We start from the raw sequence: 14,034 nt of genomic DNA on the forward strand, positions 1-14,034 counted from the left end.
ATAGTTGAGTTGGAAGGGGCCTATAAGGCCATCAAGTCCAACCCCCTGCTCAATGCAGGAGTCCAAATCAAAGCATTCCCGACAGATGGCTGTCCAGCGGCCTCTTGAATACCTCCAGTGTTGGAGAGCCCGCTACCTCTCTAGGTAATTGATTCCATTGTCGAATGGCTCTAACAGTTAGGACGTTTTTCCTGATGTCTAGTCGAAATCTGGCTTCCTGCAACTTGTGCCCATTATTCCATGTCCTGCACTCTGGGATGATTGAGAAGAGATCCTGGCCCTCCTCTGTGAGACAACCTTTCATGTACTTGAAGAGTGCTATCGTATCTCCCCTCAGTCTTCTCTTCTCCAGGCTAAACATGCCCAGTTCTTTCAGTCTCTCCTCATAGGGCTTTGTTTCCAGTCTCCTGATCATCCTTGTTACCCTCCTCTGAACCTGTTCCAGTTTGTCTGCATCATTCTTGAAGTGCGGAGACTAGAACTGGACACAATATTCAAGATGCGGCCTAACCAGTGCTGAATAGAGGGGAACTAATACTTCATGCGATTTGGAAACTATACTCCTGTTAATGCAGCCTAAAATAGAATTTGGCTTTTTTTGCAGCCACATCACACTGTTGGCTCATATTCAGCTTGTGATCAATGACAATTCCAAGATCCTTCTCGCATGTCGTATTGCTGAGCCAAGTATCCCCCATCTTATAACTGTGCATTTGGTTTCTTTTTCCTAAGTGTAGAACTTTGCATTTATCCCTGTTGAATTTCATTCTGTTGTTTTCAGCCTAATGCTCCAGCCTATCAAGGTCCCTTTGGATTTTGTTTCTGTCTTCCACAGTATTAGCTATGCCCCTCAATTTTGTATCATCTGCAGATTTGATAAGCATGCTCTGTACCTCCTCATCCAAGTCATTAATAAAAATGTTGAAGAGCACTGGGCCCAGGACCGAGCCCTGTGGTACCCCACTTGTTACTGCCACCCAGTTTGAGAAGGAACCATTGATAAGCACTCTTTGAGTACGATTCTGAAACCAACTGTGGATCCACCTAAAAATTGTTCCATCCAGCCCACAATTAGCTAGTTTGCTAATCAGAATATCATGGGGCACTTTGTCAAAAGCTTTGCTGAAGTCGAGACATATTATGTCCACAGCATTCCCACAGTCTACAAGGGAGGTTACCTGATCAAAATTTGAGATAAGATTAGTTTGGTGGGATTTGTTCTTCATAAATCCATGTTGGCTCCTAGTAATCACTGCATTGTTTTCAAGGTGCTTACAGATTGACTGCTTTATAATCTGCTCCAGAATTTTTCCAGGGATTGATGTTAGGCAGACTGGTCTGTAGTTCCCCGGTTCCTCCTTTTTTCCCTTTTTGAAGATAGGGACAACGTTAGCTCTCCTCCAGTCATCTGGCACTTCACCAGTCCTCCATGATTTTGCAAAGATAATAGACAGTGGTTCTGAGAGTTCTTCAGCCAGTTCCTTCAATACTCTAGGATGCAGTTTATTGGGCCTTGCCTATTTGAACTTGTTCAAAGCCATTAGGTATTCCTTGACCATTTGTCTATCAATCTCAAGGTCCAATCCTGCCCCTTCTACTTCATGTTTCCCGGGCGGGTCATGGACCCTTTTTTGGGAGAAGACTGAGCCAAAGTAGGAATTGAGCACTTCTACCTTTTCTTTGTCATCTGTTATCATTTTGCCATTCTCCCTCCCACAAGATCTCCGGCACGCCTCTTCTTTAAATGTGTTTCGGAAAGCCTTAAAGGCCTGGCTCTTTCAGCAGGCCTTCGGGGTATCTGGGGAGGGTTAATTGTTATAACTGAAATGCCTCCTGCCCAGTTTTAATATTGTTGCTGCAGATGTGTTGTTTTTATATTGTATTACTGTATTTTATCAATTGTATTTTAACAATTTTGTAAGTCGCCTAGAGTGGCCATTGGCCAGATAGGCGACGAAGAAATTAAATTTATTATTATTATTATTATTATTGAGTAGCCGTGCCACCATTTCTTTTCTCTGTCTTTTACTATGGATGTACTTGAAGAAAGCTTTTTTGTTGCTTTTAGCATCTCTCGCTAACCTCAGCTCATTCTCAGCTTTAGCCTTCCTGACACCATCCCTGCAATTTGTGATACCTGCCTGTGCTCTTTCTTTGTGGCCTGGCCTTCTTTCCACTTCCTGTATGTGTCCTTTTATGTTTTGGCTTCTTCTGCTGTTTTCCCCCTTTTTTCCTTGTTGGAATTGCTTGCCATTGGGCTTTTAGAATTTCCTTTTTTAGAAACTCCCACCCATCTTGGACTCCTTTTCTCATTAGGGTCACTTGCTATGGAACCGTACCTACAGGAAACAGAATGAAAGCCCCAGCACACACAGCTGCTGCTTGTTGCCCTCAGCAGTTCTCAGGCCACACCCTTAAGCCAATAGCTATCAGGCCACACCCCTTCCAATCAAGCTGCTATGGAGCCCTTCAGAGCACACGGCTTCAGAACACATGGCTTCAGAACCCTCTTGGCCTTTTTCCTTTCCTCACTACAGCTCCTTTGTCAAACTCCTGTTTGCTCTCCCTGTTCGCTCGCTCTGTTCACTTGCTCTCTGGAAGCTGGCTTGCTTATATCTCCTCACCTGTATACCAACTGAGACAGCTCCCTCTGCTCTGCTCTGTTAGGAGTCAGGAAACAGAATGAAAGTCCCCAATTGTGAAGGGTCAAGTCTGTAAAGAAGTTTGGAGCATCAATGTTAAAAGACAGGGGCAGGGCATTTCAAGCAGAGGGTTGCCAACCCTGCTTTGATATGGATATCTTTGCAGAGGATCCATAGTCAAGTCTTATAAACAGCACAATCCTAACCAGATATGCTCAGATATGGAGTTGTATTGAGTTCTGTGGGACTTAGTTCTTTCGTAAGTATGTTTAGAATTGCAGCCTTCAGGGGCATCCATCTTTACTCCAGAGTGCTCCCATCTAACACCTCCATAACACTAGGTTCCCTTCTTCCTACAATGGCCTTCTGGTGACTGGCCTGGCCTGAGGGCACCCAAACCCTTTTTGCCAGAAGCAAGTAAACTAGATTAAATGTTCCCTATCCAGGCTCCCTAAGCAGGTTAGAAGGAATGAGCCCATCATTTCAGCTGGACCTAGGAACCCCCTCTTGTAGCTAAGATTTCTATCTTAATTTCCAATCAGAGCTTTGTTTTGTTTGAATGGTATGCTCCAAGCAACTGTGGTTTATGCTGAATGTATCACGCTTAATGACATAACTAAGGCCCACCCCAATCCATCATTGGGGCCTGCCCCGTGACATCACTAAATCTCACCCTTGAAATCTCAGGTTTTGGGATGCTTCTGACCTCGCAACCCTAGGATAGACAGTTGGAGGGAGGTTCAGTGAAGTTTTGTTATGCCAGCTCCAGCAGAGGAATCCAAATATTAACCATCCATAAACATTATAAATAGATGGACATTTAGCCACTAGGATCTGAAAAGTTATTGGGGACTTTCAAAAGATAACAAGAGACATTTTCCCAAAATTAGGGGCAACCATGACAATGAACAACACCCAAAAGGCAAATACTGTGCTGACAGTAGTTTTTTCTATAAAATCTCAGCATAGTATAGCATAATCTTTATAGCTCTGTGTTACAGAGAAGTAACGGAGGAAAGAAGACAGCAGAGAACAAAGACTATAAATAATAAAACACAATGCTTCTTAGTGCTCTCAGACCAGGTTACTCTTCTGTATCAGATAACTTTTTTTAAAATGGTGGTTCACGTTACCTTAAAAAGGAAAGGAAATTATATTATATACCATTATCTTGGCAGAAACAGACCTAAGAGCACTTTTAGGCATTACAGAGCAGATACTGATGTTCTCATCATTTCTGATTTTAGAAGCTAAAGTGATGAAACTGAGGTTATCATACTTTGGACACATAATGAGAAGATAAGATTCACTGGAAAAGACAATGATGCTGGGAAAAACAGAAGGGAGTAGAAAAAGAGGAAGGCCAAACAAGAGATAGGTTGATTCCACAAAAAAATCCACAGACCTGAACTTACAAGATCTGAACAGGGTGGTTTAGAACAGATGCTATTGGAGGTTGCTGATTCATAGGGTCTCCATAAGTTGAAATTGACTTGAAGGCACATAACAACAACAAAGTAGCCAATAGGTAACATAAAACCACCCCCAATCTCTGTCCACAATTTCTGTTATTAAAAAAAGGATGGGAATGAATCAGACAAAATGGAACACTGATTCATTCTATCCAGCTGAACTCAGTGGGATGGAAGCATTCTTAACTTTGGTGGCATTGCAAACTATGTCTATATAGTTCTCATTACACTGACAGCAGAGGGAAACTTAAAATATATAGTATATGCTCTAGAAACCGGGAGGTAAGTACAAAATGGCAGAGGTCTTTATGTTTTGCAGTACCTGCCATTTTCATAGAACCATATGTTTCACATTAGGGAATTAATGATTCCAGAATGAGAATCTCCTGCCCACCAGTTGTGGCCCTCATGATGTTCATTTAGACAAAGTGCAAATTACATTAAACACATTTGCAAATCTGCTGCAGCATCTCAGGTTTTGATGAGGTTCTCTTGTGGCCTTCAGTGCTAAAATTTTATTCTGCTCTCTTGTAAATGAAAAGAAACTTCTTTCTACTTCATTCACCAAATTTTTTTTTTGCCATTATTAGCAGGCTGTATGTTAAAATTAGAGTAACACTGTTACGGTTGAGATAGATTGCTCTGCATGATGATGACTGACCCCCACACTCTTTGTCTCTTTCAGAACTGCTCTGAGATGCCTTTTTAACAGCGGTGAATGAGGCTAAGCCAACCAGATCTCACTCAGCGGATATAACCCTGATAGCTGCCACCAACTCAACCCTTTCTTTACACTGTCCCAGGCATGCAGGCATTCCTAGAAATCCAGAGTAAGAAGTTGGCTGATGTGGACCTAATCACACCTTTCATATTTAATACAGGTAGTTTTACAATCCACCTTTGTTCTGTTATTATATTTTAAAAAAACATTTTTTTTTTAGCAAAAACATTTTTTTTAAAAAGTCTGGGGTAAGCAAAGAGAATTGTTAAATCAAAGCAGAGGATAAAAATGCCCCCTCACCCCGCTCACTTTTTGCATGCTTGGAGAAAAATAAATGTCGTCTATGTAACAGACATCCCACACTGTAAACACCGCAGAGTAGCTCCCTAACCACTACACCACATGAACAGATAGCAATGGGGCAATTGTCTTCTCTTTTCTCCTGTCCCTGTCCCTCACTTTAGATGTGAGGAGCAAAGAGGCTGCAGGAGGTCTGATAGAATAGCTTATGGTGTGAGAAACTGCTGGTCAAATATAGCCCTTAAAGCCTGTCTGTCTGCAAGGCAGGATTAAGGAGCACAAAGGCTCTGATGTAATTCCAAAAACAGGTGCTCTTCTGAGAAGGATGAGTTTCCTCTCTTCTCTTGATGCACCACCTCTCCCTGTGAGACATCACCTGGCATACCTCCTCCGCTGAACTCTCGCACTTTCTTGCAGCAGGAGCTGCACTCCTAAACCCTCCTTGTCCCCCACAGGCTGGGAAGAAGCAGACACTGGCTCTCCCACCTCACCAGGTCCAGGGGTAGAGAGAGGGCTTCATCAAGTGGGCTCTGTAGCATAGTCTCATCCTTGCCCTGCTCTTCCAAGTTCTTGTCCTCAACCTCAGGTGTCTCTTGCTTTTGGTCTGAATCACAGGGTGTAGGAGGAACCATGATACCACCTGAATCAAAGGGTAGACCAAAGTGTTAATTTTTATTGCTCCACTGATTATGGCATATTTGCGTTGAGAGAGTTTATATCTTTCAAACTATCCAAATTCAGTCACTGCTTGGAATCCTGACATGGTATAAGACGGAGAGAGCTCGGGAAGAGGGGAGAATCAGATGAGGAGAGAGAGAGAGGGAGGATGATTTTGTAAAGCTGAACAGAGGGCGAGGCCTGAACTTCTTGGAAAATCCTGGTGTGCTTTCGACTTGGGTAAGTGGCTTTTCTTGTACTTTGAAGACTGGTCAGGAAGAGTGTGATGTTACCACAGGCTTGCCTGGAGTTTTTCTTTCTCGGTTTCCAAACCGGCTTCTCTTCGTGAGTTCCAAACATGATCGCTCTTTAAACATGCTTTGTTTTTGCGGTTTCATTTGTTTCATTCTCTGATCCTGAATCGGTTCATTCCCCCAACCCACCTGGCTTTTTCAGTATCAGGCTCCTAAGTTTTCCCAGTTGCTGATTTATAATAAGCCTGTCAGCAGGAAGTGCAACGTTAGGTCCTTAATGGGGGTTGATCTTCTTTCAAAGGCTAAATTGAGAAATGTAACTTGAATAATAGGGTGGGATGAACAAGGTAAGAAGAAGAATCCCGTAGAATCCTGCATAGGCTTTGTTTAAAGCGGCTCAAATGACATGTATGTGACATTTAAAAACAACAATCCCAAACAGGTTTATTTGCCTTGGTGTGTGTGTGAAGTATGTAGTTGGGAAATATGGTAAACCTAGGAAAAAGAAGAATGTGGATTTGAGATGTGGTAAACAATGCTATTGTTGGAGAAAGGATTTGAGTAAGGCATATGCTTAAGACATCCCAAGAACAGATGCAGCTTTGGAAGAATTGTCAACTCTTGTCTTCACACTGGTGGTAAATGGGAAATGCAAGAACGAGTGGTGACTGGGATATTGCAGGACTCTGTGAAAATCTTGTCATGCTTGAGAGAATATTTTTGGCTGTAAGCTTAATGTTTTCCTGTTTGGGGCTCTACATATTACTAAGCCCACTTGCATTGGCTGCCTGTATATTTCCGAGCTCGATTCAAGGTGCTGGTTTTAACCTATAAAGCCTTACACGGCTTGGTACCACAATACCTGATGGAACGCCTCTCCCGATACGAACCCACCCGTACACTATGCTCAACATCAAAGGCTACTCTGAGGGAAGCTCAGAGGATGGCAACAAGGGAGAGGGCCTTCTCAGTGGTGGTCCCTAAATTATGGAATGATCTCTCTGAGGAGGTGCGCCTGGCGCCAGCACTTTTATCTTTCCGGTGCCAGGTCAAGACTTTCGTCTTCTCCCAGGCATTTTAGCATGTGCTTTTACATGGCTTTTTAAAAATGTGTTTTTTAAAATTTGTATATTTGTTTTTAATGTTTTTAATTGTTGTAAACCACCCAGAGAGCTTCAGCTATGGGGCGGTATATAAATGCAATAAATAAATAAATAAATATTCCAGTGGGACTAAGCAGGGATATTCCATGGGACTAAGCAGGGATGCCCCCTTTACCTAGTTCTGTTTGATGTGACCATAGAAGTGCTAGCAGGTTAATAACAAGACACACCTCATTAATCTCTTTGCAGATGATATCCTTTTGATAATTAGCAATCTGTTCCAAGCAATCCCAGCCGATCAATCTCTGCTCTCAGAATATCACAAAAACAGTGATCTTAAAATCAATTATGCTAAATCTGAACTTTTCTGTTTGAATACTCTTATCCGTACAGGCAGAGCTAGTGTGGTGTAGTGGTTAAGCTGCTGGACTACGAACTGGGAGACCAGGGTTTGAATCCCCATGAAGCTCACTGGGTGACCTTGGGCCAGTCACTGCCTCTTAGCCTCAGAGGAAGGCAATGTTAAACCATCTCCGAATACCGCTTACCATGAAAACTCTATTCATGGGGTGGCCATAAGTTGGAATCGACTTGAAGGCAGTCCATTCCATCCGCACAGACTCAACTACAATCCATGTCAGGTCTCTCACTATTTTTTCTCAGTTTTTGCTATCTGGATGTCATAATCACTAAAGACCTGTGTCAACTACATCGGGTAAACTTTGCCTCACTGTTTATCTTTCTTAGGAAGAAAACTGTGGGGTGGAGAACACTTAACTTGTCCTGGCTTGGGAGGATAGCAGTGCTGAAGATGCTGCTGCTGCTGCCCAAATTCTTCTTTTGTTTCAAACCCTTCCTATCACAATCCCTGATGTAGTTTTTTAAAAGTGGCAAACGTTGCTAGACAACTTTTGTGGAAAGGGCAAAAGCTCTAGGCTGAGCAAGATGGTTCTCTTCCATCAGCTGGTTAGGGGGGGCTTTGGTCTTCCTAACCTGCATCTCTAAGTTGATACTTACCAGCTGAAGCAACTGCTCCATGTGATTGGTGCACAGCTGGAAATTCCTTGGGTGTCCATGGAACGAGAATAATTTCCCATCTCTTCCACCTCTCTCACTTTTGCCATTGCAGCTCTCTTCCTTCAAGTTGCTGTCAAACCCATTCTTCAGAGCAATGTTTATTTTTTATTTTTTATTTACTTTCATTTCTAGACCGCCCATAGCTAATAGCTCTCTGGGCGGTGTACAAAACGAGATTAAAATACAATATAGAATAAAATCAGTAACAGAGAGGACACATTAAACTAAAACATTAAACATTAAAATGCCTGGGAGTATAGCCAGGTCTTAACCTGGCGCCTAAAAGAAAGAACCGTAGGCGCCAGGCGTATTTCCTCCGGTAAGCTGTTCCACAATTCGGGGGCCACCACAGAAAAGGCCCTAGATCTAGTAACAGTCCTCCGGGCATCCTGGTGAGTTGGTACCCGGAGGAGGGCCTTAGATACTGAACGAAGTGAACGGGTAGGTTCATAGCGGTAGAGGCGTTCCACAAGGTATTGTGGTCCCACACCGTGTAAGGCTTTATAGGTCAACACCAGCACCTTGAATCTAGCTCGGAAACAAATAGGTAGCCAGTGCAAGCGAGCCAGGACATGTGTTATATGCAGAGCTTGGAAAAGTTACTTTTTTGAACTACAACTCCCATCAGCCCCAGCCAGCATGGCCACTGGATTGGGCTGATGGGCGCTGTAGTTCAAAAAAGTAACTTTTCCAAGCTCTGGTTATATGCGCAGACTGATTGGTCCTTGTCAACAGCCTGGCTGCCGCATTTTGCACTAGCTGAAGTTTCCGAACAGTCTTCAAGGGCAGCCCTATGTAGAGCGCATTACAGTAATCCAGTCTAGAAGTTACCAGAGCGTGGACAACCGAGGCGAGATCATCACTGTCCAGATAGGGGTGTAGTTGGGCTACTAAGCGAAGGTGGTAAAACGCATTCCGTGCCACCGAGGTCACTTGAGCCTCGAGCGACAAGGAAGGGTCAAAAAGGACCCCCAAACTACGAACCTGTTCCTTCAAGGGGAGTGTAACCCCATCTAGAACAGGATAAACATCCACCATCTGAGCAGGGAAAGAGCTCACCAACAGTGTCTCAGTCTTGTCTGGATTGAGTTTCAGTTTATTAGCTCTCATCCAGTCCATTATCGCGGTCAGGCAGCGGTTCAGCACATCAACAGTCTCACCTGAAGAAGGTGAAAAGGAGAAGTAGAGCTGCGTGTCATCAGCGTACTGATGGCAACGCACTCCAAAACTCCTGATGACCGCACCCAGAGGCTGCATGTAGATGTTAAAGAGCATGGGGGACAAAACCGACCCCTGAGGGACTCCACAATGGAGAGTCCAGGGTGTCGAGCAATGTTCCCCAAGCACTACCTTCTGGCGACGATCCGCTAAGTAGGAGCAGAGCCACTGCCAAGCAGTGCCCCCAACTCCCAACTCCGCGAGCCTCCCCAGAAGGATACCATGGTTGATGGTATCAAATGCCGCTGAGAGATCAAGGAGAATCAATAGAGTCACACTCCCCCTGTCCCTCTCCCAACAAAGGTCATCATACAGGGCAACCAAGGCTGTTTCAGTGCCAAAACCGGATTGAAACGGATCCTGATAATCGGTTTCATCCAAGAGCGCCTGGAGCTGGCTGGCGACCACCCGCTCCAGAACCTTGCCCAAAAAAGGGACATTCACCACCGGTCTATAGTTGTTCAAAACATCTGGGTCCAAAGAAGGTTTCTTTAAAAGAGGTCTTATCACTGCCCCCTTGAGACTGCCAGGGACTACTCCCTCTCTCAAGGAGGCATTTATTACCTCCTTGGCCCAGCCGGCGGTTACAGCCCTGCCAGTCTTCACCAGCCAAGATGGGCAAGGGTCCAGAGCAGACGTGGTCGCCCGCACCATTCCAAGCACCTTGTCCACTTCCTCGAGCTGCACCAACTGAAATTCATCCAATAATAAAGGACAAGGCCGCGCTCTGGACACTTCAATGGATTCATCTGTCATAACATCAGAGTCTAAGTCCCGACGGATGCATGCAATCTTGTCCTGGAAGTGTTTATGGTTTGGAAGACATGAGTGAAACAGCTAGCACCTTCACCCTCCCCCATCTGCCGTTTCTCGACCACTCTAACTTTAGGCATCCTGACAAGTTTAAAGGTTGGGCAGACAAAAGGGTGTGTACTAGTATACAAGAGAGAGAAGGCGATTGCGCCTGATAAACTCAGAGGACTTTTTCAAGGCTTGTCTCTTAACTGGTTTCACGTTCATCAAACCATCGCCATCATGCAGCACAGTGATCGATTGGAAGGATCCCTGAGATCATTAACCTCTTTTGAGGACCTTTGCACTACTGGAGGGTGGGACATGAAAGGGGTGATATCTATTCTTTTAAAACTTTTACTTGACATTCACTTTCCAGATGGGGGCAGGCTGCAGGCCCTTTGGGAAGCTGACCTTGAGCTTCAGATCTCAGATTCAGATTGGAAAGGCATGTGGTCCACATCTGGGATCCACATCTGAGATCCACAGGATCACATCTGAGATCCACATCTGAGATTAGAGAAACAGGACTGAAATTGATACATAGATGGTAGTGGACACCTGTTACCTATATTACCTCTTTTTGTCCATATTGTTGGAGGGGATGTTCAACTAAAGGTACATTTTTCTATCTCTGGTGGTCCTGTGAAAAGTGCAGTTTCTGGGGCACAGTTTTTGCTTCTATCAGTCAAATCACGATGCAAACAGTGTCTCCCAATCTGGCAGTGGCCCTCCTTTCTAGTTCAAGGAGGGTCTAATGCTGATTTAATGCATAAATATATGATTTTGAAGCTGCTGGTAGCTGCCAGGCTTGAATTGCCTCCCACTGGAAGGACCTTCTTAATCATTCTATTAATGGCTGATATGCCAAGATCTGGCAGCTAAAAGGTAAAGGTGTCCCCACACTTGTAGTGCGAGTCGTTTCCGACTCTTAGGGTGATGTCTTGCGACGTTTACTAGGCAGACCGTATATATGGGGTGGGATTGCCAGTTCCTTCCCCGGCCTTTCTTTACCCCCCAGCATATGCCGGGTACTCATTTTACCAACCACGGATGGATGGAAGGCTGAGTGGACCTCAACCCCTTTTACCGGAGATTCGACTTCCTCCTTCCGTTGGAATCAAACTCCAGCCGTGAGCAGAGCTTCGGCTGAGTTACCGCCGCTTACCACTCTGCGCCATGGAGGATCTAGCACTAGATCTAGCATGGAGGATCTAGCATGGAGCAGCTAGCACTAGACAAAAAGCTAACCCAACAATGTAGGGAAAGCCCAGGGGAAAAGAAGAAAGGATAAATTCTCAGCTACATGGTTCCAGTTTATTACATTTGTGAATACCACTGGAACAACACCGTGCCTGCCGAAAGCCCAATTCCCCTTTTGGCGAGATTCTTTGTCATGTGAGTAACAGCCTCTTGGCTGACATGTCTTAACTCATACTGTTATATACTTGTTTACTTTTATTCTCTTTGCTTGTAAGATTGTGGCACTACCTTGGTGTTTTGTTTTGTATTTTGAGTTTGTGTTGTCTTTAAAAGTTAATAAAAATTATTCATAAAAAGAAAAGAAAAGAAAAAGCAGCACTAAATGTGAAGACGGTGTGAGGGGAATAAAGAAAAATTGTCATAGCTTTCATAGATCTGGAAGATGATGGATATTTGTTTCAAAGTTGTTAAGCATTTTTGAGATTGTATGTTCCTTCAAAAGGACAAGTCACATAAATTTTGAAGAGCATATGAGGAGGATCAATTATTTTAAAACAGTTTTGTCTGTATTATTGAACTTAAATATGAAAAGACTAAGCTCCAAACACAGCTACACAGCATTGTGTGCCCCCATTTTCGGAAAACAGAGGTGGAGATTGCACTGCAACTGGCACAAGAGTAAGTGTGCCTCTACCCCTAGAATGGGTTGTGGTCTGCAGTAATGCAGAGATTGATTGCAGGGGCAATAAATATGTCTCTTCCATTGTCTATAATAAGAAAGGACACATTTTAGATGAACTTAGATAGGCAATATTATTCAGGAGGAAAGAGATTGTTGCTCTGTATGGATCTCCACCAAAACAAAAACAGCTGATGACGTTCATATATTTCTTGCATACTTATAATTTATATTTTCCTCATGACCTCTCAGCAAGGCAGTCAATCATTTTCCTGAGCTGATTTCTGAAACAAAGCTGATTGGGCAAGAGCTGTCAGCTCTGATTGGTTGGATTTAGAGAAGCATTTTTCCCCATTTACCATAAATAAGAAAGATGCAGAAAGTGTTTCGTTAGTTATAGGCTGGAGATATTGTGCGTTTAAGAAGAGATGAGAGGCTTTGGAACTAAGGAAGGAAGGGTCAGGTTAGATATGTCTCACAACTATCAGCACCTTAAAATGAGCAGCCATTTGTAGGCTGGACAGTAGGTCCATTCTCCACAGGGAGTTTCTGTTGCTTTTGTTAGGAGCCTTCTTTATTTCAAGCTTCTTTATTACATTTTTTTTTTGCTATGTTTTATACGCTGTGGCCTTTTTGTGTCAAACTGGAGTGAATTTCCTGGAAAAAAATTCAACTTTAGGGAGAAGGGTACTTAGATGAGTGACTGTTCAACTTCCATGAATTATTCAAGCTTTAGTTTCTGGTACTGTTCTAATCATTCTCTAATCCACATACTATGCAGGGTATTTCTTTGAATAGTACAAAGGGCCATTCCTGCATTCAGATATAAGGATATATTATTGACGTGACTTCGCCTTCTACTATAAAATGCCTTCTGGTTTGTGTAGTACTCGAAAGAAAGAAGCTGCCTCCTATTTTCCGTGCCTTCTTCTAAAGCCATCACAAATCTCCCTTTCCTTCCTGTGGCCGTTTGCAAAGCGCCAGGCTCTCGCTTTTCTCCGCTGTGTGTGCCTGTGCGTGTCTGTCTGTCTCCGAGCGAGGAGGAAAGAGCAAAGCGAGCTCCCTGCACCAACCAGCTGCACTTGAGCAAGACCAGCCAGGAAAAGGGGGGCTTTACAAACAACTACAATTGCAGATCTCACCCGGAGCGACCACCCAGTTCGCAGGCTGGCTAAAAATAAACTGCTGTAGCTGCACAGTAGAAGTTGCAGAGCCCCCCCCCCCCAACACCACACCATTGCTCTGATTGATTCAGTTTTCCTGGGCTTTCCCTGGACATTCACGCACATTCACGCAAAGTGGAAATTAATGATTGGCTGGGAACAAGGGGTATGGGGAAACGCCCATGGACCACCCACATTAGAGCTGTGCATCCGAGCGCCTTAAGGTACAGCGGATGATTCCCGATTTTAAAAAGCATATCGTATTTTTTGCGGTACTGCAAAAGCGGATTTAACCGCGTGAAAATGCGCAAAAATGGACATCATATGGACCATCGAAAATTAATGAATACACAAAGCGATCATATCGCACATTATACAGTCGTCTGGATAAGCCCCAAGTCTCTGTCCCAGGTATAGAGATTTGTTTTAGACTTGTGGTTAGATTTCTGCACATGGTTCCACTTGAAGGAACCATAGTGGCTTTTCAGGAGGCCCAACTGAGCAGTGGTGAAGCACTTTTCCCTCCTCCTTTCCAAGAGAGAGGAAGGGTGTAGGGAGTCTCCCTCTTCTCCTGAAACATGGGGGATGAGTTTTGGGAATCCAAATGAGCCTCAGTCCCACCTCTAATGCATGATCAGCATCTAACCAGCCTCTCAACTTTTTCTTCACATCCACAAAAAAAAGTCCACAACCCTTCCACCCTTCACCCAATCATCACAGCCCATCAAAAAGAAGGGGGAGAAAAACTTTATT

The sequence above is a fragment of the Rhineura floridana genome, chromosome 8, assembly GCF_030035675.1.
Source record: "Rhineura floridana isolate rRhiFlo1 chromosome 8, rRhiFlo1.hap2, whole genome shotgun sequence".
Classification (NCBI taxonomy): Eukaryota; Metazoa; Chordata; class Lepidosauria; order Squamata; family Rhineuridae; genus Rhineura; species Rhineura floridana.